Source organism: Ammospiza nelsoni, chromosome 3 (assembly GCF_027579445.1).
Source record: "Ammospiza nelsoni isolate bAmmNel1 chromosome 3, bAmmNel1.pri, whole genome shotgun sequence".
NCBI classification, from domain to species: Eukaryota; Metazoa; Chordata; class Aves; order Passeriformes; family Passerellidae; genus Ammospiza; species Ammospiza nelsoni.
In genome coordinates this window covers 52,901,533-52,927,857 of record NC_080635.1, presented here as the reverse complement: position 1 = coordinate 52,927,857, position 26,325 = coordinate 52,901,533, and the positions used below count along the sequence as shown (strand labels likewise).

The following is a 26,325-nucleotide window of genomic DNA, read 5'->3' as shown; positions in this document are numbered from 1 at the left end:
AGAACAAATCTAGGTACATTGGGCCTGGAGAGAGCCTAAGTGAGAGCTTTGGGTGCACACATGTATCTGCAAGGGCTGGAATGAAAAGGCAAGATCTTTTCATATGTTGCTGAAGAGAAATTGGGGTGAAATACTGTGGTTAAACTACAGCAGGGAGTACTTTGCTCCAGACTGTTCAATACTGGAAAGGAGTTACTACTGTACAACATTTAGGTCAGTGGAGCAAACTGCCATGGGAAGGTGTGGGGTCAGTGACAGCTAGACTAGGTAAGTGACTATTATAGGTGGCCTAGGATGACCCTAGGTGGCTTTAGAGGCGGCTTCCATCCTAAATGTTTCTGTGATTTTTGTTCTCTTCTGATTCAACTCTTGTCAGACTGACTTGTTCTTCTGGTTGGTTTGTGAATTGTTACAGCCCTATTGGCAAAAAAGCCCTCTGCATGTAAGATAAAAATATGACCAATATTACTTTGCATTTATTGCAGATGTAAAATGCCAAATAATTATTGCATAAATTATATATTACAATACATAATACAGTGTGTTTGTGTTTATGAATAATCTCTGGAAATTGGTATTAAAAATAAAATCTTATCAATATTTAGGCTACACTTAAAACATTTGTGTTTTTTCCTTAGAATTATACTTTTTTTTCACAGGATTTTTTCCATATTTTAAAGATAGGAAATGTCTAGCATTTTAGAGAATAATCTCACACAGGAGGTGAGATGCAATCTGTGTCCCCATGACCACATGAGCTACATCTGTCCTGCTACAAATGTCTGTCGTGGTGCAAGTTTCCAGGGAAGGGTTTAGAGGACTTAAGAGATCAGTAAGCTCTGTGTGTTCATATGTATGTGCACACCCTTAAGTAATGGTGTGATAGTCTTACCCAGCAGTTACTGTAGTCAGTGGAATTTTTAATTGAAGACACAGTTCCTCTATGCCAGGTTATGTTTTCTTTCATGACACTTCATTGTTCAAAAGCAGGCTCTGGTGTTAATTAAAATTGGTGCATGGGTAAAGATTGACTTTCACCCACAGGAGCAACATGATGTATAGTTAATCACACCTGGCACGGAAGAGCATTTCTCTTTGGTCTCAATCCAGATTCCATTGACTTTTACGATATTTGGATCAAGTTTTCCAATCATGTTGCTGTGATGATCTGCAAACCCACTGAGGACTTCATTGCTCATTGCCAGGACTAGCTGTTATGAAATGGTATGAAAAGCATTGGAACATAGGTGCCAAAACCTACATCTGCCATTCAAGTTAAGAATTTCTTTGACTTGTCAGAATGAAAGAAATGAAGTAGCCCCAGCACAGTTAATTCTGACTCCATTTACTTATCCTCTTTTAATCACATTTGAAACTGCTGTGGGATTGGTGTATTAGTTAGCCATCCTTAGAGAAGAGGTGAGCAGTGTCCTAAGGTCATTGCAAAGTTCATCAGGCTCTGCCTGGAGCCTCTTCCTGGGATCTTGTTATTCTCCTTGTCTCCCATGAAGTAGTCATGACAGAAAAAAATAGCTTCTTTTCTTTGAGTGCTTGCTTTTCTATCAAGAAGCAGTAAGGAGTGTAAGGAATTTATGGTGGTCACAAATGCTTTAGAACAGGGCAATAATGGTTTGAGACATAATTGACTAAATTTTTATATATCTGTTATAACTGCTTGAATCAAAAATGATGTTATTAATTTTCAGAAATGCTCGAGTAGGAATTTGAATAATTCTTTGGAGATGTAAAATTCAGTAGGGATCTGTTTTGTCCTTTTTCCCTACCTTATCACTTCTCTTAACCATTCACTGTATCTGAATTTCTGAGTGACCACTATGGTTTGTTGTGTCTTTTATTCTTTGTGAGAAGCCTTTAGCTTGATTTCTTATGTTTCTTAGTAGTAGCATTATATTTTCCTGGTAGAAACAATTTTTTGGGCCTTATGTGTTGATTCTGTTATCCAAAAGCATTTTTTGAGTCCTGTGGATTTTTCTTGTCTCCTTTCCTGGGCCAGTTTTTCCTTGGTTGGAGCTTCTACAGTCAGAGTGGCCTCTCACCATTTTTCTGGTTTTACTAATTTTTGAGCTGGAGCCCTTACATAAAATCAAACCTTGAGGGTTTAAGGGTATGAGTCTTGGTGAAATTGCCACCCTATACTCCTTAGTCTTTGCTTGCAGCTGCCCCAAAGCTCAGCTGAATGCAGCAATGAAAGCAAAGGTAGCCTAAAAACCTGTTTTTCCATTTCTGTTTCCTGGGGCAACCAGGTCTTGAAGATACCATATGTTAATATGAAACATCCTCAGAAACCAGGTTTAGCTAATCCCTGCCAGTCCCTTTAAGTCAGCCAGTCTCTTTCTGCCATTTAGTGCAATAGTATCTGTTTGAGCTGGCACCTAGCTTTGGGAACACAGGCATCAAATTTAGTGGAGGCTCTGCTCACCTGCATTATCATTTATGTTCCAAAGGTCAGTAACTTTTTCTTAAAATATATTGCTTTTTAATGAGTTTTCTGGGCATAGTAAAATAGGCAATTTAGAGAGGGATGAGTTTAGTACACTATTTGGAGTCTGCATTTTATTCTTTCTTGTCTTGACTATCACAAAATGATATTCAAGAGGGGTACTTTGTCTACAACAACATTTATGAGCTTTGAAAATTCAGGCTAAAACCTGTGTGTCTGCCCTGAAGAAATGAGTCTTCTGTCAAGTACCACATCATAGATAATTTTTATTTGGGGCTTTAAGTTCAGTAGCGTGTCTGGTAAGCTTATTTCTTCAGCTGTTACTTTAGTGATGCAGCAAGTTAAACTTTCCATCTTGCCTTTTCCATAACTCTTCATCTATGCTTCAGATCTCAGACAGTGGACAGGAATTGCAAGGGACTGCACAGCTTAAAGATGACCCTCTGCCCATGGATCATCATTGCTTACAGGCTGGAGATTACTTGTCAGAAGAGCTGTGGAAGTGCTCTGCTTCTTACTCCAGGCAAAGCCATCTGGGTTGGCTTTGGTTGAAGGTCAGTGAGGGCTTGCAGTGAATGAGGTAGAAATGTGAGCCTTCAGCCAGCATGGAACAAGTAGGGACAGAAGGACCTTCGGCTTCCATAGCTAGAGCAAGACATGCTGTCATAGCTCTTAGCCAGCAACATTTTCCTTTAAATGAGATATGCCAGGATAGCTTGGATAGCTATGAGCTTTTGTATCACATTTTCCTACATGATGCTGAGGAAAAAGTCTTGAAACCCTTATGGAAAAGGATACCAGAACCTGCCTTGTAACTGTCCTTGCAGGAGCTTTCCACTGGCCTCCGAAACCTAGCCTTTTATCTGAGATTATTCTCCAGGCTGTTGATTACATTTTTCAGAGCTGCAGTGTTCTCAGTGATGATTGCGTCAGAACTATCAGCTGTTATTTCCAGGTCCTCAATTTTCTTTTCAATCTCCTGCTGTTTTAATCCCAGACCTTCAAGCTTCCTGTCTATGGAAACCATAGTAGCCTGGAGTAAGTCCAGCCTTCCAGAAATAGGAAGTTTTGTATGTTTTAGAAAAAAAATAGATCATACTGGGTGGCCAATGGCTGCAGCTGTAGACATCGTCAAACCAAAGGCAGGTAAGCTCTTTTAACAGGCTGAAAACCGTGTATGAGTATGCTGCCTGATCCTTTGCTGGTCCTCATTTCTGCTTTCTGTTAAAGTCACTTATGAAAATCACAGACAACAGTCTTAAAATCTCAAATCACTTAAATGATTGTGACCAGTAGGTCATACCATATAGCACACCTGGAAAGCAACTTTTCACATGGCTCCTGGAAGCTTACTAATAAAATTATTTTTAAAATACATCTTAAATCAGTTGTTTTCTTAAACTGCCCATATAGTACCAGGCACTTAGTTTGGCATAATTTTCCCCCATGTCTCTGCACATCATGGTCCTCTCTTCTCCATCCTGGGAGAAGGCTGTGCCTGCAGCAGGCAGCAGCACCAGGCCCACTGTCTGCTTCCCCCTTCCTGTGGCTCTGGGGAGAAGAGTACTTAGCCCAGGTTCAGCCTCACTGATGGGGACAGGGCCAGGTGGGTGAGCCTTCTGCAGAATGGGGGTGGAGCAGGAGCTGGAGTCAGTCATGGGAGTGCTGGAAACTTCTTTTGCTTGTGGAAATACCATAACCTTTCTGATAAGGGCACATGTGGTGAGACATTTTATCTCTGCATTTCTGCAGAAGTGCATGAGAAGGTAAGATTTCCAATGGGGGCAGAAGCCAGTATTGAAACCTTTACAAAGGACTTCTTACTCCAGTCAAATGAAGAACATGCCTGTTTTACAGATTTTTGCTGTCTCTGCTGTCTTGGCCAAAGGTATAAAGAGGCATGATCCTTGACTTCATCTCTAACACACACAAAAACTCTTCTCACTGTGGATACACTTAGAACAAACCTTTACTTTTACTGAAACACTTTTAGTGTGTTGGATGAGGGAAGATGGACCTCAGGAAAAAGCTGTGCCAGCAAATAACATAACTTTGCTGGTACGAAGGAAGGCTGTGCTGGGAACACTGTCAGTACAGTGTGCTCGGACAGCTGCACCAGCAGAGCTATCCTATTCTGGATACAGCCTTGTCTTCTGTTCCAGTTTGTCATGCATGATTTATCTTTCTGTCACCTCTTCAGAACCCTAGGCACCTCTCAGCATAAAAAGAAATTAAAACACAATACAGATGAGTCTCCTCTGTATTGGAGTCTTGACCTTTAATATATCAGGTTTTCATATTGCAGCTTTTCCAGCAAATAGGCTGTTCTACAAGAACAGAGGTGCTTTAGTGATCTGCAGAGGTCCTACCTTAGCCATGCTTCAGTTTTATTTGCTCCCATCTACCAGCTCTCAAGCTGCCTGAAATGCCTTTGAGAGGAGATAAGGTTTTCAGATTGCCTACTAGATCATGACCATGAACTCCAGTGAGGCAAAAAAATTATCATTAAAAATCAGAGAGAACAGCCTGGGAACCCAAGTGTTAGAAGGATTGCTTAATGTTTCATCCTGTTTTGCCAGTTTAATTTTTATCAGCCTTTGGGGTTTATGTTTTTCCCCTTGGTGTTCTCATTACATTTTCCTTCCCTTATTAAAGAAAGTGTTTGCACCTTACTCTGTGTCTGCACTCCTCATGAACAGACTGGTACATTGCTCCAACAGCAGCTCTGCAGTCAGACCCCTTAGATCAATAAACCATCTTTGTTGTTGAGTATACCAGACCTGAATTTTAAAGATTAGCAGTCACACTTGAAATACCTGATGTAAATTTTAAGAGGCATCTGAAAAATTGCTGTACATTGCAGTCATAAAGCTTTGCCAGTGTTACCTTTTGACCAGATCACTGCTTGATTGGATTTTGGTCTCATGTTTTTTTCTGCAACTATTCATGGTGTTGGTGTTCGTTTTTTTCTCTAAGAGACAGACAACTATGTCTTCAGAAGAACAAAACAACTGTGTCAACAGATGGGAGAGAAAATACTGTGTCTGAAATAGTGCTAGGAATAAACCATGTTAAAAATAGGTAGTCTTGCCACAAGTGTTTCTTTGGCCAATGTGGAAATCCTTCTTTCCCATACTTGCATGTTATCAAAACTGTACTAAAATCCTGCTAGAAAAGCTGCCAAATAAGCCTACAAAAACATTGCTACAACAATAACTACCCTTTTCCTGCCTAATTGTAAGAGTCATGCTAGTAAAGGAGAAAGACTGAGGAAGTAGTGCTACCATGGGAGAGCTCTGAACAGTGCCAGGGACTGACCCCTGGCCAGCAGCAACTAAAACACAGCTCTTTCACTTGCGGCTATAGATTTTATTGATGTGACCTTCCTCTCCCATCCCAACAGTCCTAGCACAACACCAGAGGTTGTCAGAATTTTGCCCTTTCTTAGACGTTTCTGCATTCCTAGGCTTGGAGAAAAATAATTTTCCTGTCCCACAAAATACCCGGGGAAAACCCACAGCAGTTCAGCTGACAAGCTGGGGTTTTTTATAAGAAAACTCTTTTCCTCTCCAAAACTGGAAAGCAAACTGAACTACTCTTAAATGTGACTGTTACCTTCAGAATTACAGCTGCAGTTTAAACTTTGCATTTCTGCTTTCCATCTCTTGTCTCACTTATTTTTGCTGTTTGTCCCCTTGCTTTCAATTGTCTCTTCTGTTTTCTCAATTTATCCAGTTTTTGTGGCCAACCAGCCAGTTCAGCATTACTGTCCCAATGGCTGTAAAGAGGGCAGAGAAGCCCTTCACTAAATGAGCTTTTTTCCACAATGCCTCTGTGCTTTCTTTGGTCCATTTTTGTTCGTGTTTGGTGCTCCATGTTGTGTCATCTGGGAAGAGAGATGATGTTTGCATAATGTGTATTTTTCTGGAGTTAATTTCTGAAAACATTTGTACAGTTGGCAGCACCTTTGGGGCAGGGACAGATTGCAATCTCAAACACAGAACAAGTCAGTGCGTTGACAGCAGCTGGAGGAGTGGAAGAACAGGTAGAGCCTGGCCCTCAGTGCTCCCTTCCCCACATTCCCCACAGCCTTTTTCTATGGGGACTTGCTTGGGAGCTTGGCAGAAAGCAGCCTCAGGCAGCAGAGCATAGTTTAGGGCAGGCCCGTGGTATTTGTAATTGATTTTGGTATCTGCAAAGGCAGATAAGGCTCCTTCATCTGGGGAGAAGGGCAGAAGCAGGCAAATGGTGCAGCCTGCTGCTGGGCATAAATTCCCCATGACTGGTTCCAGCCCTGCTCTTTGCAACAGGCTTTTCCTTTCCCACTTGTCTGCAGTCAAGGAATGCTCCTGGGGATCTGTGCTTGACTGGAAGTCATCTCTGTTAGATTAATGATGCTTGCTAAGACTGAAAGAAATTTGAAGGAAAATAATAGATTTCAGATGGTGTTAGAGGCTGCCCTGTTACTTCAGTCCATCAAGGGAAGACCCACATTCCTTATCAAATGATCCACATTCCTCACACTACTATCAAAGTAGTGTGCTTATTATCCCCGCTCTTTCCTTGTTGCCACGTGAGGAAATTGAAATGAAGAGTAGAAATGCCCATTATTTTTCACTCTTTTTCCAGCAGATAATTTCCCAGTTCACTCTGTATAAAGGCTCAGTGAGGCTCATCAGCAATGTATGTACACAATTTCCTATGGTAGCTTCTTACCTCACTTTTTTTGTGTTGACTCCTGCCTCTCTGGTCCCTGTAATCCATATGTATACGTATATATATCTATGTCCACTCCAAGGATATGTCCCATGGCCTTTTTAAAATTTGTTTTTGCTTAACTGATTTATGGATGAGTTAAAAAGATTAGTATTTACATGCATGAGTGACAGTTGATTAACAGCTGAATTCTACCTTCTTCCAGCCTAATGAGCTCCAAAGGTAAATCAAGGGAAGTTTTGTGGAAAATCCTCACTCTGTGAAAAACCAACATTCAAAAAGATGCACACTACCTATTCACTTTTGACTTGAGCACATGCTTTGCTTTGCTGAATTGACTTTACTGATTAGAGATGGAATTAAGTGACTTGCTTAAATGACTTGTTTAGCTGTGAATGAGGTTGCATAATTTCTCTGCTGGAGCTCTTCTCCCAAATTAGTGAGAGTAGTAGGCTCAGGCCACAGGGACAGAGAGGGATGCAGTTGTAACGGGCAGGATAAGTCAATTAAGAATTATGCCCTTTGTATTGTAAAATGATATTTTGTTTTTTCATTACTGGAGTTTCAAATTGTGGTTGTGAATTGTAATCAAGTGAATATGGTTTCATGGGGCAAGTATAGCAAAATATTTTTGAGCAGCTATAGGAATTCAGCTAAAAGCTCTTGTGTAGCTGTGTCCAAGCTAACTGCTGTTGCACTGCCTTGTTTTTCAGACTCTTTCATTCTTTTGTTGACACAAAAATCATTAGAAAACATTCACTGGCAGCCTTTAATAGCATATATTTAGAACGTGAAATAAAGAAGCCAGACATTAGTGATGCACCATAATCTATTAGTAATCTGTTTAACTCCACTCCTCCACACATGTAAGAGAAAAATAGAAGTTACTCAAATAAAATGGATATTTTTTAAAAATCCTCACCTTTATGATTATGCAGGTTTTTTTTTTCTTTAAAGCACCACCTATTTTTCTTTTTCTGAGATCGCAAAATGTGAAAAATTGCAAACAAAACTGAGGAGAAGTTCAAGTTAGCTGTGGAGCCAAAAGTGTGATTCAGTAGCTGAAAATATCTCTGCGCTTCATGCATCAAACTCAAACACTGTGCTTTGGCAACGCCCCCTGGATTAGAAGCGGAGTTTGAGGTCATTCCTCCTCCAGCCTGCCATGTATGGAGAGAGCCCACGCTCATGACAAATTACTGAGCAGAGTGACATCAGTGCAGAGGGATCTTGCCTCACTGAGGAGCACCAGAGTCTTCACTGCTGTCTCTCTTGGTAGTCTTAAGACCTGGAGGACCAGAGTGGAGGGGCTGGGAGAGAGGACACTTGAAACAGTCCCTCTCTAGATGTGGCAATTACAAGGGATAGTGAGGTCGTTTCCTTGTCGAGAGGTCACATGATGTCCAGCAGAAGTGCTATGAAAGTGTGTGCTCAGAGATGGTTTGGTGGCCCAAACCATCAGATTTTCAAGAAAAATAGTCAGTTGCCAGTGATGGTGTTACACTGGGGCTGCCAACCTGAAACAACAATTGTGTAATCCTGTGCTTTACAAGCTGTCTCTGCAACTGTCTGAGACTGATCTCAGCTTATCTGGGCTAAATTCAGAGTGCCTTGAGTGAAGTCTATACTTTTAACTAACACCAGACTCATTGAGCTTCTAGTTTTATTTTAGAGGGAGCCTTAGCTTAGATTTTGCAGATAACAACCAAAACTCTGTAAACAGACCCTAAGTCCTTAGATTATTTTCCCTGCTTACAAAATTCTGTTGCTTACAGAAATCCCACTGTTATCCTGCACAGCTGACCCTGTTGTCAGTTTCTTGGGAATGAGTTAGCTTTCACCTGCTGCTGAGATTGTTCAGCCCTATGGCTGTTACTCTGCCATGGGCTCGATGCTGCCATGGCCTTTCCATGGAGATGGAGATAGTTTTGACAGCTAGGTGATTGGCATGGTCTAATGGGATACTTGCCATATTGTAGCCTACCTGCTTAGTGGCCTTAATGTCTGCTTACTACCTCTGCCTCAGTTTCTTCACCGTGCACCTTGCTGCATTGGTTTTCCCCAATGCATGGGTGTCGTAGCAGGGTAGTCATTCAAAGAGAGAATGGAAGCCAAGGCCACTCAGTGTGGGAGGTTCCTCATGATGATTTTGCCAAAGTCTGTTGTGCCAAAGAGCATGTTTGGATCCCATAGAGCATGAGCTTTACCTAGAATCCTATCTTGGGCTTGGCTGAGATCTGATGTTTTCGTTTTCCCTGCCTACTCTCGGAGGATCTCCAGATGTACTCCCATCTTCCTGCCAGCTGCCCGCACAAACAGCCCTCTTGGCAGCAGCAGGCTAGGCAAATGGGTTGAGCAATGTGTGTTTGAGGACACTGTGTCAATTGTCAGCTTGACCATTGTCTAAAAGCATCAGACCTGGTTAGTGAGGGTGCAGGTCTCAGCTGGCAGCATCCAAACCGTTATTCGCAGTGAGGTTATGGACCTGTACTTAGGGGGATGTGCTCTTGCTAATTTAGCTCCTGGCTGAAGTGAAAAAAAGTAACCCAAAATCATAGTTTCAGTGGCAGCAGCTAAATAAGCTCCTGTGCAGATTGGGGTCTGAAGATAAAGGAGGTAACATAGGGAGGCTCCCAAGAAGTAATTAGGTTCTTGGTTTTAATAAAGTGAATTACCTATGTGTAAAGTAAACAAAGTTCATAGATGTTCCTTTTAGTTAAATTTTGTTTGGATTGCAGAACCCAAGCAACAATAGAACCAGCTCCACTGACACACATGCATTAGTAAATATGTCTATTTTTATTTATATAATATGTACATATATGTACATATGGATATATACATATATTTATGTAGATAAACACTTATATATGCACATAAATTTATGCATGTACAAATTTGAACAAACTGAAATATTTCAAAGATTTCTTTGTGCTCTTTGCATTGAGATCTGCAACATGGTATTAGCAGGATACCAAAATGAAGAAAAGCTGTCTATAAAAAAGATTTAAATGGGCTATCATAGTCCTATTGAGAAAATTGTGGAAAACAAAAGAAGCATATATATATCGAAAGATAAAGCAGGCTTCAAATCCCTTGCTGTTTTAATAATGAAGACAAAAATGTTTACAGCATAGCAACATTTGATTCAAAAAAAGAATTCTATACCTTTTAGTTTGGAAGTAGTTCAAGATTTGATCCATTAATTTTATCTAACTGGTTGTAGGCAAACATATTTGTGCAGTATCGGGAGCTGCCAGAATGACCTGGAATTAAGAGGGCAAGGGTAGGGTTGCTTTAAGTATTTTAATTCATCTATTCAAAGATGATTTGTGTGAACATATTAAGAACACCCGTAAACTAATGGGAATAATTTTCTTCCACTTTTTCCAAATTCAATTGCATATGGTATGATTGCATTTGATCAAGGCATGAACATCATTTCACAGATGATTGTCTTCTGGCATTGATGATATGAAGTCAATTTAAAGTATGACATTGCTTTTACCTTCCTTCTCTTCTTCAGAATACTTTTTTGCTTCTAGCTGCCATAGCTATCAAATTGTGTGTATAATAAATTGTGTTTTGTTAGGAGAGCGATAACTGTAAAATATTGCCCATTTGGAGAAAAAGTGCTGTGATTGAGATTGATGCCTGGAACTTAATGTATCATAGCTGCAATCAAACAAATTTTAGACTTCTTATTTCTCCTATAACAGATGATAATTCACAGAGTTCTATGAACCTTCTGAGTTTGGAAAGGAAAAAGGAGCAAAAAGAGAAAAATGAGAAAATTAAAAAATTAAAATATTTGAAAATCCACTCTGACTGGCTTCACACTCTATACATATTAGAGAAGTTTTTGTGGTCAATTCATTGCATTAAGTAAGAAAACATCTGTAAAGAGAGAGCTCATGCAAGATGGCTCCAAGTGAGAGATTTGCATATAGCCCCCCTGTTTTGTGTTACCCGCCATGAATTCAAGTTGATGGTCAATGCACTGCAGAAGTGTGCACATTTTTCTACCCATATTGCTTAACTCTTCTTTAGTACAAATTATTCTGTATAATCCTAGAACCTGGCTGCAGCTTAATGGTACCTTACAGACCTAGTCAAAATGAGGCTTTAGGTAAATTCCCAAACCATGGTTAGTTACAGACTATGCTGGAATGCTATCTGCTGCAAGCCAGTTAAGGAGTAACATGGGCATGGCTTTATTAGCCCTTTGTACTCTTGAAGCAATTTCACCTGTTTACTGTACTAATTCAGAATCTTTGAATAATTAGCAGTAAAATATTATCCAGTTGCTTTCCAAAAATTTTAGTTTCTGATTAAAATACACAGGAGATTTCTGACTTTTTTTTGCTTTGGAAGGTGCACAGGAATGTCCCAGTCAACCCCCTACCCTCAACTGACCCTACAGTGGCAGTTTAACAAATATTTAAAAAGTGATATAAAGCAAAGATCTTGCTGTTGATCCATGACATTACTTAATTATTATGATCAGATGATGCTGATGTCTCTGTTACATTTTTGTGTCACCACTGAAGGTGTAGTTTTATGACTAGAAAATAGTTACAGGGGTTGTCAAGGCTGCTAGGAGTCTTTCAAAAGCAGATGGTGTAAGTCATTATCAGAGCACCTCTGCCTGTGTTTCCAGGTCCTGTGTAAAAGGCTATTCCCAGAGCGTTTGAGAGGCAAAGTTCAAACTGAAAAAGCTCTTCCAAACAGTGAGACATGCTGTGATTTTCATACTCTCATTTCCCTTTTGATGAGCTTGTCTATTCATAGTCCCAATAGCTGCCAAACAACTGCAGAAGAGATTAGGAGAGTCATGACCAGGTGTGACCAAATAGAATCACAGAATCATTTAGGTTGGAAGTCCAGCTGTTAATCCAGCACTGCCAAGTCCATGAGTAAGCTTCATCCCCAAATGCCACATCTGCATGTCTTTTAAATACCTCTGGGGATGGTGACTCAACCACTGCCCTGGGCAGTCTGTTCCAAGGCTTGACAACTCTTTCTGCAAAGAAGTTTTTTCCTAATATCCAAACTTCCTCTGATGCAACTAGAAATAATTTCCTTTTGCCCAACAATTTGTTAGTTGTAAGAAGAGACCTAGCAACTTATAAACACTAGAAAATGCTTAGCAGTGGTGGCTGCATTGCTGTCTGTCTTTGGTGGGTAGGCATTGGAGGCATGCTTGTTTTCTTCTGCAGCAAAGGAACAAAGGATCGCTCAATTTTTTACTAATATGGTGATAAAAAGAAAAGTTCCTGGTTTTGCTATCCAAACAATAACTCTTGAGCTTTAATTAGGCAGCAAAATCCTGTTTGAGGACACATGAGTTATCTGGGCTTGTTAGAGACTCTGCAGATTGGCTGTTCCTTCAGACTACTTCCCCTTTGCTAGAACCAGTGCTGCTATGAGGTGCTAAGGTAGCAAGGAGATGCACTAGTACTGCCAGGATGAAAACCTACTGTCCTTAACTAGGTCTTGGTTTGAAGAATATTTTGCGTCCTTGTAAGCAATGATTAAGTTTCTTAAATACCCAGAAACTGATGCAGCCTGAATTTAACAGATCAGATGCTGGAGTATTTGAGGAACCATGTTGAAGACAGTGAGGTTACCACAGCAAGAGGGAAGACATTGGACATATTCCATTTTGCCCTAACTTATTTTAGCTCAGTTTTGAGCTAAAATAAGTTAGGGCAAAATGGAATATAGTGTTCCTCATGGATTTCAATTTAAACCCTCTCCATGAAGCTGGAGAAGAAGAAGTGTGAATTTGTTCTATAAATGACATCTTTCACTTATGGCTTTATTCTCTTTTCTTGAAATTCTCCTCTGCTTCTGCCAGGATGCCATAGAGAGGATTGAGTATAAATGAGTATAAAAACCCTTGTCTTTAGGTTGCAGATAGGATAAACAAGTTCATGATGCATATTAATTAGAAATAACTGTGCAAGTGTAGCCAGCAGCACTAAAACCACTGCAGCCTGTGAAAGTACAAGGAGATCTGCTTTAGGGCTGGAAGGTATCCATGCCACACCAGGGGGAAGAGGCTACAATCCAGATCACTCCTTGATCCTACTGAAGGATGGGAGAATAAGGACTCATGACTTCTTTATTGCTTTACTTTGCTTTTTTGCCTGGGACATTTTTCAGGTCAATTGTAAAAGTAGTGATTGAAATGCTGGCCGTGCTAAGTACAGAGTTTTGCCCTTGAGTAGAGACGTGCCAAGGTTTCACCAACCGATTAAAACCATATTAGGCCCTGTCTGTTCAAAGGTTCAAAAGTGGTTCCTGGCTTCACATCCAGATCATTTCCTAGAAAGCTGTAGATTGGTGTGATAAAGTGCCAGGGGCTGCAGCCAGAGCATGTGTTATTTTATGCACTCAGATGCCTGTATAGACTGCTGTTGATATTGCTGGTCAATAACACATTATCATTTACTATTTGTTTTTGTTGCTGGTAGCAAACATTGCAGGGAAAACCAGCATAAGCATGTCCATTTATTGCCAGCCAGTTCCAGCCCTGTTTTACCTTTCAGCTTTTGGCACCCTGTTTGCACTGGCTCACATCTGTGCTCTGCTAGCAGTGGAAGCACCATGTATTGCCCACACCTCAGAGCACAGGTTCCCTGCTGGAAGCAGAGGGAAATTTGCTTTGGCTTCAGGGTATGTTGTGGTCAGGCCACAGGCACAAATCTGCAAGTTAGGTGGGCTAAGTTTGAGATTTTCCTGTCCAAGTCCTCTGACATGCTCCTCTACCATGACGTGTAAGGCCTTGAGGAGCATGTACCTTCTGCTGTGGTGGCCTGATCACCTGAGATGGTAGCCAGCCAGAGCCCAGTGCCACAGCCAGGGCAAAAGAGCAGGAGAAGGGGTGACATGAGCTGCACTTCTTGCTGGGACCCTGGAGTGCTGACCTGTGCAGGAGCACATTCTCCTGGGATGCTCACACTTGTTTCCTACCCGTCACATTGCTTGGGATCTCACATGTGGGTATTCAGGGATGTGGGGAAGCCTGAAAGAAAGTGCCCTGAGCAAAATGCATGCTGTAGTTGTCTTTCACACCAGTCTTTGCAAAGTCAGAACAGCCAGGCCTGTTGGAGTATGTAGTTCACTGAATACAAGATCACTGAAGGTTTGTTGCCTGAGTATTAACAAGGTGGGCATTTCAGTCAGCTCTGCTGTGTACAAATGAGATCTGAGCCTCCAGTTCCCGGTGCCTTGTGTGTCTGCCCCAGTTAGGGGTATTCAATAACCCACTCCCTGCAAGGTGTAAGCAAAGCAGCCTGTGGCTGTCTAACGTGTCTGACACATTAATGAACATATCTCCTGGTGCTCTGTGCCTTGGATGCACATACACTCCTGCACACATGCCTACAGCAGGTCTTTTGTGTGCAGAAAGTGCTTTCTTTGTGGTCTTTCCCAGAGTGCCATCACATGTAAGGAGAAATGTAAGGATTATGACTGTTTTTCACACTGTATGCTAATAACTTACTTTCTAAAACAAACTAGCATCATATGGAAAAGGGAATTCCTATAGGTGGTCTCACTTTTAAAGTGCTAAATAGGAAAGAAGCAGGATGAAAGATAATCACATTGCTCTGGTTCAATAACAGGAATGTATTTGCATTTAATTAAAAATTATGTGCTCTTAAGTTAGGATTTGGGCATGATGTTTTCAAAATGGGACAGAAATTAGGCAGAACACTTGGAATGACAAGGCCTAAAAGACAATTCATGGTTTGTGCTTACCCTGCTTTTTGTATATATCATGTTTGAAAATATGTCATTGTATGCACCTATTGGCCTTGTATGTCTATTGTTTTCACTTTGACATGCATTAGTTGATGTGTATTCTAGCCCACAGCAAGTTGGAAACCACAGGAGAGCTACTGATTGCTGATGCCACATTGCTCTGAAGGCAGCAAGAAGGACTGTGACAATCTCTGAAGTTCTTACATGTATTGATGTAGCCAACACCATAAAGTCAGGTTATAAAATCAAACAGCAGGCTGAATTGATCACAGACTTTAAAAATCTTTAATATTTGTTTTCCAAACAGGTGGAAGAGAGAGTCAACAGCCATATTTGCTGGAGTAGTGAACCAAATTGCTTTGACTGGAACCATTACTCATGTGCACCTTTGATGGCAGCAGCCAGGTAGGAGAGCAAAGGAAGGGTGGTTTTGCATGAGCTGAGGGAGTGGGTCTGAGAGCACAGTTTGTAATTCTGAAAAGGCTTCATGTGGAAGTCACCCACATTCAACTCCTCATTATGTGTCCTTTTGTTACAACTGAAGCCAGCTTTTGCCAAAATTAGAGACATTTCTGTTTTGGGGCAGGTTTTTGTTAATTTGGAAGTGATGTCTTTGTTTTGTCCACATATTTGGTTTTCCACTTTCCCTTCTTCTATGCAATTCTTATATCAAATATCCAGGGACTCCACTTCTTGAACTTAACCGAAAAGTGTGCTTGTAAAAATACAGGAAGATATGGTGGGTGAGGTTTTTATATCTGAAATGTCTGGGGGTGTTTATTTACTTTGTCCTAAAATATAAGTTGGTGATTTATGCTTGACAATCTTGCCATTTCAAGTGCACCATGGACAGTACTGTTCAAAGTTTCATTTTTCCTCTGGGTCTTGAACACTTGGGCATTTAGAAACTGCAGTTATAAAAGTGCTAATGTTGTTGTATGCAATAACACCCAAGCTTAAAGTTAGTGGATCCCCAACAGAGGTCTTACTGTGGCATCAGTTCAGAAGACAATTTATCTTGTCAAGAAAAAGTCAATTTTCAGCTACTGATTGCAGCACCATGTTTATTAGGGTTGGTAGTCCCAAGATGGTCAGTTTTCTTATTCACAGTCTCAAAAACTGTGCCTATATGCAGTAATACAAAGTTACTTTTCTTGCTGTAGGAGACCTGAAGCACTGAGAAACTGCTCTCATCTTCTCGCACATCCTTGATGGTCAAAGAATTGTTAGCCCTTAGAATTTATTAAGGCAAGCTTGAAAGAGTGAAAGGTTAAGGAAAGTTTGATCTCTCTCATTGAGTTTCTTTTTTTTTTTTAATTATCCAATATTTATCTTCAACCTTAGAAGCTAGGTGTATAAGGAAGACCCTGAAGATTCTCATGTGATATCACGAGCACATGAGGTGTTCAAAGAAAATACAGAACATAGAGATAACCGCAGATTTTTCTCAAATACAGATTTGAGATAACCGCACCAGATTTTTCAGGATTATGTAAATAGTGTTATAGTGTTGGACCTATGTTTCGTTCTATGTATGAATTCAGTGAAAGAAGGGGTTAAATTGAGAAGGGCAATCCCTTGAACCTTTGCTCAACCCTGGAACTGATCCCAAATATTCTGCAGTCCACAATGGTGCTATATGGGATATCTCTTCTTATGGATCCCTCTCAGGGTCCTTGCAATGGGGGTCGTGGGTATCTGCATTGTTCTCTCTCCCCCCTGCAGCCTCTGAGAGCAGCCGAGATGTTTGTGTGCAGCCTGGGATCAGAGTTGGGTGGGCGAGAGGGTGTGAACTGATGGCTGTCAGCAGGGCTGTTACCCCCGCCAGAGGTCCTGTGGAATTTCTGTTTAAAGTTCAGCAGGAAAATAAACTGTCCTCATGCACCCCTGAGCTGTGTTGCCAGTTTGGAAAGCATTAACAGCGTGTGAAATTTATAAGGAGGAGTAATGGAACACTGCTGGAGTATGGAAACCTGGCCATGTCCTGACTCACCAGGCAGGATTTAAGTGGAAAACGGAGAACTTTGGCACACAAGAGTATGGCTGCCATGCTCTGAAATGGGGTTTTAGCATACAGCTTTCAGGTTTTGTCAGCGTGTAACTTAAAGGCACTTGTGTGCATTGGGCCCTTTTTGCCGTGGCTCTTGTACAGAAGAACTCTCCCCAGTAATGTGTCAGCCGATTAATAGCACACTTCACTTTTTGTTTGGAACAGTTAAATTTTAGAATAGATGCTCTCAATTCATGTAGTTCAAACCAGTGTTATTGTAGCTATGATGATATGTACCACTACCTCGTGTGCTAAGGATATTAAGGCAAGCACTTAATACTGGTAGGGTAGTAAATACACTGTGTAAGCTAATAAAAGGCTCCCATGAAGAAATGGAACCCTATTACTGCCTACTGTACAGGTAAAAGCTTGCAGTCTGATTCCACCTCTAGGCACGGGGTGGTAGGAAAGGCACATTTGCTCCAGGGACCAGAGCATGCAAGGCTGCCAAACAGTCTCAGGCATCCTTCAGGGAATGTTTCCTGCAGCTGAGCAAGATTGCAAGCTGTGGTGTGGAGGACTAGCTGCTTTATTTTGGCTAGGAATCCTTTGAAGATACTGGTCCTGATTCTCTACTGCCTGAAACCTTTTGCTATTTATACCTGGGTAAAGTGAATGCCGAGCGAGCATAAAATACCACTACGCTGGTGCTAAAGGAGCTGTTATCCACTTTGCCCAAATATAAATGACTATGCAAAGGGTGAAGCAAGTTCAAGGTCTCTTTGTTGTGACATTGCCCCTAGATCCTGCTGCTCATTGCTGACAGCATGAATAGACCGAGGCTGAATCTTCCTGTAGGTTTGAGCTCGAGATGTGCAAACTCGGATAAGTGGGAGCACCTGCTTCTGGTCCCGCTAGTATCCACAGAGGGGCAAAACACGTTTCTCCTTTCCCGTCCCGGAGGCGGCCGAGCAGCGCGGCTGGACAGCAAATCCATGCGGCAGTTCCCTGACAGCCTGTGCCGGGCTGGGGGGATGAGACCCGGGCAGGCCCAGAGGAGGCGGGAACGGGCACGGCGCTCTGCAGGCTCGCAGCTGCGGGGCACGGAAGGCCGCGCTGCCGAGGCAGCGGCCCGGCGGGCGGGGGCGGCCGGGCTGAGGGAGGAGAGGCCGCGCCCGGCGCAGCTGCCGCTGCCAGCCCCGGGCCTCGGGCAGCTGCGGCACCCCGCTCATCACCCTGCTGCCGCCGGCGGGGCCGCGTTCGGCTTCCCTTCATTGCACAGCGTCCCCACCCCCGAAAAACCGGAACCAACCCCCAGAGCCATAAAAATCAGCGCTTGCTTAATGAAATCGAACAACTTCATTCCCCCCCGCCCAACAACATGTGGCCGGTGCAGCCGCAGCCGGCAGTGCGCTGACATCCCGCCCATGGGATGGAAGGACACGGTCCCTGAAATGCTCTGGCACCGAGAGCTGCTGCTTTCCAGCTAGAGCACAGACAGATAAGGATATTGTGAAGGAGAAATTTGGCGTTGCACATTATGAAACTGAATCCTTAAAGAACCTGCGTACTTTTGGCAGTATTTCGTATCTCGTAAATAGAACCCATATATATTCATGCGTATTTTAAGCAGAATATAGTGTACTGCAATTTCTGCCATCTAAGCAGATATCTTGGTAGAGTAATTTAAAAACATAGCTGGGGGTTTTTTTGGTTGGTTTTTTTTTGTTGTTGGTTTTTTTTTTTGTTGTTGTTGGTGGGGGTTTTTTTGTTGTGTTTTTTTTTGTTTGTTTTTTGTTTTGTTTTGTTTTGTTTGTTTTTTTTTTTTTTTCGTAGCCATCACTGCACCAATTAAATAGCAAGGCCAGCATTCTGTGTTAGGCAGGCATCCTGGCCCAGGGGCTCCCAGGTGTCCATATACCTGCTGAAGGCAATGCAGGAGCTCACGAGTTGACCCAGCTGGGTCTGCCTGAGCAGAGCTGTGTGGGGATGGTGTGCTGCAATGCACACTGCTGTGGGAGAGATACTTTTAAAAAGCAAGACATGCAAATGGATTCTTTATAAGACCTAGATAAACCTCGATATATTTCATTTCTTTATAATCCTGCAAGTACCCTACTTTTTGCTCGGGGATAGGGGGTCATAACAGCATGAACACTTGAATCACTAAACCCCCCCACTTGATGGCATTAATTTTATTTAGCTTCCAAGATGTGTATATACCTTTTTGCATTTATATTTCCCTCTGTCTAAAAATGTCTTAAGGTTATATATTCGAGGCTTGCAGCTTTAATTAAGACATGGAGTGAGCAACTGCAGTTTTAAATCTGCCAGTGACATATACGCAGAATTATTGTTACACACCATGCTATAGTAACCCTAAATAATTTCAAAATACAAGCAGGATTCTATACTACAGTGTCAGTCTTTAAAAGTAATCCCATGAACCTGGCTGTGTTCTAAACAAAATTTGAAGAATTTTAGAGTTTTGAAAAGTCCAATGCCCCGTGCAAATCCATGTGAGTGGAGTCTCTTGCTCACTGACACTTTGCTAAAAAGTTCTGAGACTGCAAAGTTTCAGACAGTTGGGAAGCTCAGATCCACACTAGCAGTTACCTCCAGATGGCTGCACTTTCATTTGATACTAAGCCTTCTAGCATCTCAGAGTTTGCATGTTTGGGATGGTGATGTGTACTGTTCCACTTGTTTTTGCCAGAAAATGTACAGGGCATTGTATGATAAGTTTTGACACATGGGATAGCTCAAAGAAGAGGTGAGAAAGAGAGTGTGGGGAGAGAGAAGGGGCAAGGAAAAGGGGAGGACGGGAAAAGAAAGGAATAAGAAAATGCAGGAAGAGAAGTTTATGTCAGTGTAATGAATTCAGCCTGACTGGCAAATACAATCTGACTGCAAGTTGTGAATTTCATTGAATTTGATCCAAGAAAGACACAGCTGAGCAATCTGCAGGAAGCAATCTTTTCCTAGAAGTATGCCGCTCCAAACTGTACAAATTCTTCCACTGGTCGTAAAATGTCTGTCTGCCACTGAACCTGTGCAATCAGATACTTTTGAAGAGAAAGTGTTGTACTGAAACAGTCAACTGAAGAATAGCAAAAAATACCACTAAAAGTAGATTTTGAAAGAAGAAAACCTATATAATTTGAAGTTGGCCAATGAAGCCTTAGTGATAAGGACAGTTAATCATTCTGGTGCAGCTGTTTCCTGACATTTCTGCAAAATGTTGTGGAAAAATTAATGAAGGTTTGTTCAGTAATGGTTTCGAGCTTGGCTAGTGGAAAATATGACAGTATTTCCATCGTCAATTAAGAACAAGCAAGGCCCTTTTTTTTCCGTAGGGGAAGTGGTATGCAGTTTGTACTGCACAGGAAACTGTAGACTTGAGAGCAGCTGTGTGATAGTAACAGGTATGCAGAGAATATGGAGAAAGACCTGGGCCCTCTTCGCTTATCACATGTGCTTCAGTGTAGTAGAAGTAGCTCTGTTACATACTGGAAATGCAGGATACTTACACTATCTACCATGTGGGGTATTCCTTCGAGTGTCTGGCTCTGAAAATAAATGCCCTTCTTGTCGCTTCAGTAACAAAGCTTGCATTAATAAGGCTTTCATTACAATTTTATTACTGTGACATCAGAAAAGACTAATTCCTTCAGGTGGAGAGACAGGATTTTTTTTACCCATCTTTGAAATTCACGTTACTTGCCATTCGACCTCAGGGTGTCTGGTTGTCATAGCCATGCAGCAGGCCTTGCATGCTGACCATGCCTGCAGCTCACCAGCAGGCCTTGGTGGGCACATCTGGGTGCTGAGCTGCGTGGGTGAGGAGCAGCAGTGCAGCTGGAGGGGAACTTGCCGGCCTGCGTGCAGTACAGACATGGGCTGTGCGTGCCAGCTCGGTGTCAGGCGTGTGTATGTGGCGCTGCAGATAGCCAAGAAAGCATGTGGAAACACGAGCATGGCCAGAGGGTGCATTCCTGTTGCAGATCAGCATAGCTGAAGGTCACTATAGCAGCTGAGCAGTGGCCTTTGTCCACTCCTTCACCTTGTAGCCCGCAGCCTCTGGCAGGCAACCAGCTGCCAAAATCCTCCTCCAATGGCACCTTGGGGTTCCTGCTCCTGCCAAAACTCAACTGTGCTTGAGCTCCTCCAGCCCAACTCAGTTTGGGGTATGCTGGATCCTCTCTGTGCTTGAATAGGCTGTATGGGGCAGAAGGTGATTGGGAAAGAGACAGTTTCATTCTTGAGAATAAATTACGAAGACCGGTCCCGTACAGCCAGTAGAGTTAACTTTTTTACTCAAGGGGTTCTAAATTTTATTTTGTGTGAAAAATGCATTAGTGTGAAATGTCCAGATCTGGTACAGAAACATGTAAATCACTGCAAATGTTCAGGTGAATGATTGAGGTGCTCAGTACCTTTCTAGTACCTTTCTGGACTGTGAGGTTTTGTACATGCTTGCCTCCTGTAATTGCTTTTTTCTTCCTCTGACTTTCTGAGATACTTTGAGTCCTACCATAAATATGATTTCCAGCTTGTTTACACGGTATGATGATTCATGCTAAAGTGGTGGATAGAAGATGTGTTATAATGAATGGTTTATGCTTTCCTAATATCATTCTGTAAAGGTGACACTTACTCAATGCTCCACTGCAAATTTAGAAGACCCTTAGCAAGCTTGCTAAAAATGTTTGTCTTGCTCTCTGTAATGTTAGCTGTAGGGTGAATAGTTCTTATTGACAGGTTTAAGCCAGTGTAAGACAGTTAATAATGACAGACTTGTATCCATGATTTGTGACCATTCACATAAGCACATAAAAGTCAGCACCAAGTTCTCTCTCCTTGATGCAGTCCACTGTGAGAAGCTTCATTTTAGATTCTCCCAAGCCTGCAATCCCTAGTGCAGGTAAACCTGTTGCTGGAGTCAGTGACAGCTTTACCAGTATCAGAGTTATCAGAATATGAAGACAGCTCCTATAAGAGCCTTTAGTTAGTCTTGATTTGGGACATTAAAAGGTTAGTCCTGCAAACACTCCATCAGTAACCATGTGCCTGCTGCCACTGCAGTCAGTATATTCTCATGCCCGCAGTGAGACTGCTTGTGTGCTGCAGGGTGTGCTCGGGAGAAAGGGAAAAATGAGGGCTTTGCTTTTGCAGTTTATCTGATGTGGGAAATCTGAGGGTGCTGGGTCAAAAATGAGCTGCTTTTAAACTTCTCAGCATGAGGGCTGTGCCTACAGCTGCTGAGGAATTTCCCATAAAAACAATTTGTCAATTGAAAGCGGAATTTCCACAAGAACAAGTTTTCCACTGGAAAATTTCCATATTGCTATTTTTATTTTTTTGTTTTCCCATGGAAATCTCTGAATTAAATACTTCCCTTTAAGTCACTTTACTCCATGAAGAAGACCTTTGTTTAGCTGATCTGGGCTAAAATGGTTTCAGTTGCTGTTAAGTTGCCTGTTATGTTTCTCATTTCATTATGAATGGCAGTACAAAAATTTTATGCTTAAGAAGTTTGTGTGGGCAGATCACCTTGACAGTCTTTGTGTCCCACACTGGGTTGTCATCACTTGGGTGAAAGAGTCTACTTACTACTGAAAAAACAATGTCAAAGTGAAACAAATTCTAAAATAGAGGCCCCAAACCCTGGGAAACCAGAGGAGCCTTGTTCATTTGTGAGCCTATGTCTTTCTGTTTAAACTCAGTTTCCCAAAATTTTCTGTATATTATACTGGTTATTTAACATGTCTGTGGGGGTTGTTAAACTCTTGGACTCCATTTGAGATTAATGGGAAATAAAAAATATGTTTAAGTGATTGTAAAATTGACTAAGATCACACAATCAACATGAAGTCTTCCACTTGTCTTGTTTTAATTCCTTCCCTGGTAGCCCCTACTGTGGTCAGCTGGGTAATAGCTGAGACATTACTGGAGGTGACTGGACGCCTGGTGCTGAGCATATGGGAAGGGAGAAGAATGCTGCTGACACCAAGGTGTTCATTGTATCACACAGTGACCTCTTATGGATGAATGCTATAAAAGAATGAATACCACTTTTACTTTTTAAACTAACGGTTTGAATAGTACCAATATTTTTGGTAGGTGCTGGGTTCTCTTATGGTACAGTGTCCCCAGATTTCTGTGAATCTTTGTCTTGCTGTCTCTCATCCATTCTTCATTCTGTTCTCATTGGCACATGGAGCAAGTTCTAGTCACAGCACTAGAACTTTGGTTATATTGCATGGCGACTGGCTGGCAGTTTTGTGATCGTGACTGGTGGCACGCACAGAGCACTAGCCCATGTTGTCCCCGAGGGAAATGTCCCCCAGGAGGAAATGGGCTGTACCAGAAAGTGCTGTGTGTGACAGCCACTGCACCAGAGGAAGCTCGCTATCTACATGAGCCTGAAGGCAGGTGCAGATTTTTTCACCTGGTGCACACAGGAAGCAGCATGGCTGATGCCTGACTTTCCTTTAGGCAGCCTCCCCTGGGCTTCTCACAAAGGCAAGGGAGTTGTGGTTCAATATTACAGTCTAGCCTTTTACTTGCTCACAGACTGAACAGGAGCTAAGTAACTTGAAGCCATTAGCTCCATTTTAAGTATCTCTTCCACTGGATGAAGGGCAGTTGACTCTCAATCATATTTTCCAAATGAATGACTTGGAGTGAAATCCTGGGCTATCTTTACCTGCAGGAAAGCATGGTGCCAGCACACATCTAAAGCATCCTTCTCTGTCCCTTTTTCTGCCCCTTTCATAGGATTCTCTCAAGTTCCTTACTCTGTCACTGGTTTGTTTAGACTCTCATAATTTTGCTGGGTAACTTGAATTAGATTTCTGAATGCTGACTGTTGGATATGAACCTTCTTCCTTCTGGGAGGATAGGACCGACAGCTTATGGAGATCTTGTTTGACTGTGAAATCAGGAAGGGTTTTTGAGTGCTGCCTTAGTCATTTATCCTGCCAGCATCCCCATTCTTACCAGGTGATGGTGGGAACCCTCCCAGCCCCAAACCCTTCTGCTTCCCCACTGCTTAGCTTCCCCAGTGATGCTGAAGACAAAGGTGACCGATCTGAATAGAAAGAAGAAGGGACACATAAGGACTGGTTATTAATTCTTTATTTAAATATGTCAACAGTTGCCTTTAGGTGATACCAACATAAGTTGCTGGCGTTCAAGGAAACACCAAATAGGCCTTCTGTGCTAACAGCAAAGACTTAATTGTACTGAAAGCTGAACACAGTTTCAAAGAATACAATATATCACCATAATTTCTACCTGTGTGTTGTTCTTTGGGAAAAACAATAAACCCCACCTCACTTGTAGTCCCCTATACTAAAAAGGAAGGTTTTCTTCAAGTATAATTGAAACTGGAGTTTTCATTCACCTGTTAGAATTGGAAGACTAACTGAAGGAATGATCACAGCAATTACTTCACAGTTTGGCAGGAAAAAAACAATTGGCAAAACCTACATTTGTGACAATCAGTTGTATTTCATGGTTGCATTGCAAAGGCCTTGGTTCTAAATATAAGATAGGCAGAAATTGTTCTGTTTAGTGTGTCCTAAAATTATCCAGCACAGAAATACTTTAAGGAAGTGTAAAAATGAATTCTCAATTTCTCAAAAGGCAGCTTAAAGGGGAAGGCATGCTGATGTGGAAGTATTGAATAAATGCCATCTCAGTAACAATTTTACAGAATGTAGGGAAGAGTCTTACACGTCATGTCCTTGTTATAAGATTCATGGAGAAAATACTCCCACTCAGATAGAAATTCGCTGTAAACAGCTCTCTTGCTGTTAGAGTAGATGTACTTTTGAAGATGCAGTGGCTCTTAGAAGGAAAAGAGCATGTTGTGCAATAATCTGACCTTACGTTGCATAGACACTTCCAGTTTTGGAATGTGAAATGTCTGAAACTGGGAGTGGGCGGACAAGAGGTGGAGCCAGTCGGGAGCCTGGGTGGCTGCGTTTCTGAGAAACTCTCTTCTGCTGGTGAGTACTGCTAATTCGCCAAGCGCACGCCTAAAGCCCTGAATAGTGCTCACTTGAACCACTAAACAATATCAAGTTTCAAATGAACATGGAGCTATAGGGTGATATTTTGGAAGTTAATTGTATGAAACCTCATTGAAAACAAGGCTGAATTCTTTCAGACCTGAAACCACAGCCTCCCAAAATGCGTCAGAGACTCTTGATGCTGCAGCGAGGTCAGCTTCCCTCCCCCCCTACCTGTGAGTCAGGACAATTCTATTATAGGAAGTTTTTATTGGAGGCTCTCGATGGAGAGGTAGACAATATGCAGATGGTGAGGACACACTGCGGACAGAGTTTGGATTCTGTGCCTGCACAAGTGGTGACCAACAGGCGACCAACAGGTCAGAAGAGCATTTTTTCTGGAGAGCACTGGGATACTAAGGAAAGAATAATATTTGAGCAAGAGGTAGGTTCTCTGATTTCACCTTCTGTCTAATTAAAACCTGGATTCAGAGTCCACTCAAGCTGGCATTGTATCCATTTCTCAAGGGAGACAAAGGCTAAGTCTTGTAGGCTTAATGCCCTCAGTGCTTGTCCGCAGTTCCTTCCATATCTACTTTAGCTGAAAATCACAGAAAGAAAATTTTAGAGTAGTTCAGTTCACTGTAGAAAGAAAAAGAAAACCAAGGAGGAAACAGAATGCATTTGACAGGTGGGAATTTCAGAGGTGTTATCTTGATTTTCAGTCAAGGCAGACACTTTTTAAAATAGAAACTTCCTGTGGGGTAGTCATCCGCTTACTCTTTCCTTTTCTATAAATCCAGACCTGCTTATGGGTGGATCAATACCACTGGGACTTAAAAATATCTGTGAGCAATGCTGCCCCATTTATATTAGCAGGCCTATAACTTTTTCTTTGTTTGTTATTGCTGTTATTACCTGAACTGCTCTAGCAGAGTGTTAGCATAGAGGAAATTCCTGCAACAAGCAGTATTTTGACAACTTGGAGCTATGGTTTTAGATGTGCTCTTCTTTAAATGCTGGCAGATGCTCTGTGCTTCCTGGACTCACTGCTGCTGGAGAAGAAATATCTTACAGCAGTCTGTGATTAAAAAGATACCTCTAGAAATAATTTACTCTATGAGGACTCTTTTTTATTATTTCTATGTGAAATTGCTAGCAGCAGGTAAGAGATCCTGGAAACCAGATGTATCTATTTAATTCATAACGTGTCAGAAAAGAAGATTTTAGTTTCCACTCCTGATGAGCAACTTGAGTGAAAAGCAGAGCATGCAAAGCAGAGCTGACCTACCTAAGCCCTCAGCACAATGGGTAGTTCTGCATTTGAGCGATTTTCCTGAGAGCACCCCATGTGGAGTCTTCTGCTTTAT

At 41.9% G+C, this 26,325-nt stretch overlaps 1 protein-coding gene across 9 annotated transcripts in view; it reads left to right on the top strand.

Moving 5' to 3' along the window:
• HIVEP2 (HIVEP zinc finger 2) overlaps window positions 1-26,325 on the top strand; it is a 136,160-nt gene that overhangs the window by 69,477 nt on the left and 40,358 nt on the right. For all 9 annotated transcript variants that reach the window (XM_059467972.1, XM_059467968.1, XM_059467974.1 and 6 more), the window contains one exon: window positions 15,255-15,352. The gene's annotated coding sequence lies outside the window, so the exon portion shown is untranslated. The remainder of the gene's footprint in view (window positions 1-15,254; window positions 15,353-26,325) is intronic.